This window comes from Triticum dicoccoides, chromosome 5A (assembly GCF_002162155.2).
Source record: "Triticum dicoccoides isolate Atlit2015 ecotype Zavitan chromosome 5A, WEW_v2.0, whole genome shotgun sequence".
Taxonomy (NCBI): Eukaryota; Viridiplantae; Streptophyta; class Magnoliopsida; order Poales; family Poaceae; genus Triticum; species Triticum dicoccoides.
Window position 1 is genome coordinate 549,496,175 of NC_041388.1, and position 5,244 is coordinate 549,501,418.

Consider the following 5,244-nt stretch of genomic DNA (forward strand, 5'->3'; position numbering starts at 1 on the left):
CCACCGGCACCTGGAGGGGGGAAATCGACGCATCGGATCTACACGGAGGGGATGTAGCTGTGGGTTTGGCCCGGATGTTGCTCCCAGGTGTCCCTTTGTGCTGACCTGACACAACCCGGTGGAGAGGTCCACTGGTCAAAGCCCGCCCATGGGAAGTCAAAGGGCTAGATCTCGTGGTCAACCGCTCCAGGGTTAGGCGGGACGGGGCCCGGGGGGTAGCACTGCCACCGGAGCGTCGCACCGGCCCCTCATACATCCGGGGTGGTGTTGTGGCATGTCCGAAGAGGCGGCACGCGTCTCCGGGGTGTGGCCCTCCTCACAGACGGTGATGACACAGTAGTAGACGTTCTACGGTAACGGTGCGGCGTGAATATTATTAAATACTCAGATTGCGATAAAATCATGACTTTTTTACATGACGTGGGCACATGTGCTATAGGAACGATGGTAATTTTTTATAATTTTTGGTGATGGAGAGGTATCTGAACACTTCCCTCTATGCAGATTGCCCTTCGCATGTCTACGACTGTGGCCGGCGGCCTCCATGGGCTAGCATGCCGCCAATCTTGCGTACATGGCTTCTCACAAGTCTGAAGGTGTTGTGGTGGTTGCAAACGCCCGACACGCATCTCCGGGGCGTGGCCTCCCAGCTGACGGACGACGCCGCCACCGGCACCTGGAGGGGGGAAACGGACGTGTCGGATCTACATGGAGGGGATGTAGATGTGGGTTTGGCCCGGATGTTGCTCCCAGGTGTCCCTCTGTGCTGACCTGACACAACCGGGTGGAGAGGTCCACTGGTCAAAGCCCGCCCGTGGGAAGTCAAAGGGCTAGATCTCGTGGTCAACCGCTCCAGGGTTAGGCGGGACGGGGGCCCTGGGGGTAGCAATGCCACCGGAGCGTCGCACCAGCCCCTCGTACATGCGGGGTGGTGTTGTGGCATGTCCGAAGAGGCGACACGCGTCTACGGGGTGTGGCCCCCCTCACGGCCGCCGCCGCCGGCGGCACGTGGAGGGGGAAAACGGACACGTCGGGTCTACACGGAGGTGATGTAGCTGTGGGTTTGGCCCGGATGTTGCTCCCAGGTGTCCCCACGCGGACCATCTCCCTCCGACGGAGTTGGATCCGCCGCCGCCCCCACCCCCACCCCCACCGTTGACGACCCCCTCCCCCTTCACTCAGCTGACCTACTAAGCTCTAGATCGAGCACGCGAGGCGGCGACCATGCGCTCCCAGACCCGCGACTAGGCCACGGCCTCGGCGGACGAAGCTGCTCGAGTTCGGCGCCTCCCCTTCCCTCCCCTCTGTGTGGTTCCGGGAGAGGAGAGGGCCGAGCGGTTAAAAAAACATTAAAAATCTATATGAAATAATAATACATAAAAACATAAAAAAGGAAAAATATAACTATAAAAAACATTAAAAATCTATATGAAATAAAAAACATAAAAAACATAAAGAAGGAAAAATATAAACTATTAAAAACATTTAAAAACAAAAAATATAACTATGCCGATGGCAAAGCCGTCGGCATAGCTGCGGCCATAGGGGACGTGTCACGCGGATCGGTGACGTGGCGTCTATGCCGACGGCAGCCATCGGAGACTGCCTTATCCCCTCGCGTAGCGTCTGCTCCACTCATTCTCTCCCAGCTCCCCGCCGCGACCCCATGCACTGCTTGCCTTCGCCGCCGACTCCCCGCCCCTTGTCGCCGCCGCCGCACTCGCCCCCGCCCCCTGCCGCCGCCCACTCGCCGCCCTCGCTCTAGCCGGCGCCGCCCTCGCTCCAGCCGGCGCTGCCCTCGCTCCAGCCGCCCCCGCCCCTCCCTCGCTCCAGCCGCCCCCGCCCCTCCCTCCTCGACCCCGGCCCGCCTTGCGTGGATGCCAGCTCGATCGGCCCACGGGTCCAGTAGGGGGGTTGGTGGTGGGTGTGGTGAGTTGCTCGCACGCGCAACCAGGGAGAAGAGGGAGTTGGGCGTGGCGGCGGCCGACGGGGGACGAGGCTCTCTGCTAAGTGCGCGAACAGAGGTGAGTTTTCTAGCGCTTTGGCCATCGAGTTGCTGTCTGCGCGCACCAATTTTTGCATCCACGGGGAAAAATCTCTACTGGAGCATGGGTTTGAGATTTGCTAGTCAAGGGAGAAAAGGATTAGAGTTTCACGATGGGTTTGATGGATGCATGAGCTTAGGAAATACACACTATAAATGTTTCAGGTTGTAGGCAACAATTTACAGAGGAGTCTTTGTTTTGGTAGGCAACACACAGAGAGATAAGAGGCAAAAATATTGCATTATATTTTCATCATATGTGTGTCCAGTAGGCAAATTATGTGTGATATATGTGTTCATATAGCTTTTATCTTAGCATGTCAATATCTGCGTTTTCAGCAGGCAATACTGTAACCTATCTGCATTCATAGTAGCTTTTTGTTCAGCATATATATGCGCCTTCAGTAAGAAAAATGATGCAATATCTGTGATCATATAACTAGAACCCACCACTTGTTTTTTCAGTAGGCAACATAATTAGGATCTTGTTTTTGTGCAGTCAATATGTGTTTAGCAGGCAATATTGTCGAATGCGCACTCATTTAGGCCAAATTCTCAGATATCTGGAAATATAGAGGGGCGATGGCTGCTGAAATCGAGAAATTTTCAAAGCAAAACTCAAATTCCGACAGACAATCAACAGCTAGAGGTCTTAGATATGTCTCCCAAGCACAAATCCTCACCCCACCATTTTGGATTAGGGACGGATTAGAGGTGCAGCAGCACACAGTCATTGAGAGGGAGGAAGTGCAGCAGCTCATAGTTGCTTGGATTTTGGGGTGGTAGGCAACAATTCATGTCGCCATCCCATCAGATCCCAGGGATGTAGGCAATAGTATGCAGTGTTTTTACTTTTAGGCAATAGAAGATTTAAAACTAGGCAATAATAGTGGATTTATAGGCTGTTTTTAGAGTGTGTTTCATGCTGGCAAACAACAACAGCAGATACAAATCAGGCTGTGTATGAAATTAGGTCAAGTGTGGGGTGCATGTTTTTCTATTTTTCCTAATTATGTCCGCTGTGCTTGCCTACATTTTATATCAACTGAAGAAAAACAAAGAGAGCAGCTGCCATCTTCTAGGCAATAGAATATGTTTTTCCAGGCAATACGATGTGTTCTTCTAGCTTTTTGATCTGTTACTATAAGCGGGAGTTACAAATGATATCTCTACAATATGTGGTAGTACAAGTCTTTATTTTTCTGCAAATCCCCTCATGCTATTCTTAGTGCTGCTAAAAAATCAGTTAAGTTCAGTCAAAAGTTTGCTCTATAATCTCTGCTGGGATTTGTTCCTACCTTTTTGCTTCAGATATCTGTTGTCGTACAGATTTAGCGAAGGTTTCTTAGATGAAATCATGCAATAGTAGGGTTGCTCTGGTTTTTCTATTTTTTAATCTATTTTTTAATTCAGTAGATGTGCAGATTTAGCAAAGTGCAGTACTTGAGCATAGCCACTTCTCTCTGAGAGTAAATGAGCATGTGTAAGTGTAGGGCTGGCCTTTTCATACCTAGCAGCCTCAGTTTATCTCCAAGGAACTATTGTAGTTCCAGACATTATTGTAGGCATTTTTTTTTTCGAGATTGACGGGGGGGCCAAAAACCCCACCGCTTGTTATATTCCCAGTCGAAAGTGACTTGGCAGTCAGTACAGATACAAGTAAGTGCACAAAGGCACAAAAGGAAATAACAGGGGAGGGCTTCAAGAGGAAGCCCAAAACTAGAAGAAAGAAAAACAAAATGGAGGGGAAGGCTGGCAACAGAACCAAACCGAAACCCCTGGAGGCCGACATCTCAGGTAGCAAGCTCCGCTGAGCAGCTTGTTCCACCACTGACAATGAACCAGAACAAGGCCTAGGGAGAAAAAGACGGGCACCATAACAGCAACTCGCAATGGAACATCACTGGCACGAACGAAGGGCGTCGGATAGCCGAGTTCGTGCGGCGACAGCGGTGTGCGCCGGCGAAGCCAAGAGACAACAAACCACCGAGACCGAAGGGCACGGCACCGGTGTACCGCCGCCGAGGTCGAAGAGCAGCGTGCCACCGAGGCCACCCCAGGATGTCCACGCAAACGTCGTCCGGGCCACCATGAAGCACATCCCTGATAGAAAGGAGACACCGAAGTAGAAGCATATCGAGAAGCATCACTGGCGCGAACGAAGAGCGTCGAATAGCCGAGTTCGAGTGGCGGCACCGGTGTGCCGCCAGCGAAGCCGAGAAGGCAACACGCCACCGAGACCGAAGGGCGCAGTACCGGTGTACTGCCGTCGAGGTCGAAGGGCAGCGCGTCGTCGAGGCCACCCCAGGATGTCCAAGCAAGCTCCACTCGAGTCGCCAAGGACAATGGCCAGCCAGGGATCGAAGCCGAGGTGGAGAGGAAGCAGCAAGAGGCGAGTCCACCCGAAGCAGAAGAAATCCAAGAAGATGCCCCCAAGGAGGAAACGGCGTAGAGACGTCGACACCATCCGACACGGGGAACCCCGGGTCCGAGATTTCTCTCGGGATCTGAGTGCTTGGGGGGGAGGGAAACAATGCCAAACTCGACGCCTTCAAGAAGGAAAAATGGCGGCTGCAGCCGTCATCGTCGATGAAGTTTTCACCCGGCAGTGCCTCCTCCACCTCGCAACCGGAGCAAGTCGGCCAACCACCGCCGTAGCCCAACAATCTAGGCAGCCATGAGCTGCGAAGCGAGCTACGGAGGGCCAAAGAAGCAGCAACACGCCGGGGCGCCGCACCCAACAAGGAGAGGTTGAGGTGCACCGCGGCCAGCGCGAGGCCGCAACGAGAGAGCACGGGGAGCCGGCGGCGACGCGGGGGTGGCCGGGAGGAGGGGCGGCGATCGGTGGCGGCTGGGGTTCCCCTCGAGTCGCCCGGTGTGGGCGACGCGAGGGTCGGGCTCCTCTCTGCAAGAGGAAAGTCCTTTTCCTCCATCGCACGGTTTATGGTCAGCAGCAACGCCGACCCCGTCGCCAGCCAAGCCGCCTCCTGACCCCCAGCCGCCAGATCCGGCCGGCTCGCCAGATCCGACCGCGTCCAAGCCAGGGGCCGTCCTCCAGGGGGAGCCCGCGTCCTCCCGCAGCATCTCACGGCAGCGACTCGCGCGACCGCGCCGCCACGCTGCCACTAGCGCTCGCAAGCCGCACGGGCCGCGCCGCCCCTGCGCCCACAAGCCGCGCGGGCTATGCCCAACAACTCCAC

The 5,244-nt window shown here is 54.7% G+C and overlaps 1 pseudogene; it reads right to left on the minus strand.

The window, feature by feature from the left end:
- Positions 1-4,977, minus strand: part of LOC119299952 — a 7,620-nt pseudogene extending 2,643 nt beyond the window's left edge.
- Between the last annotated feature and the right edge of the window lie 267 nt (positions 4,978-5,244).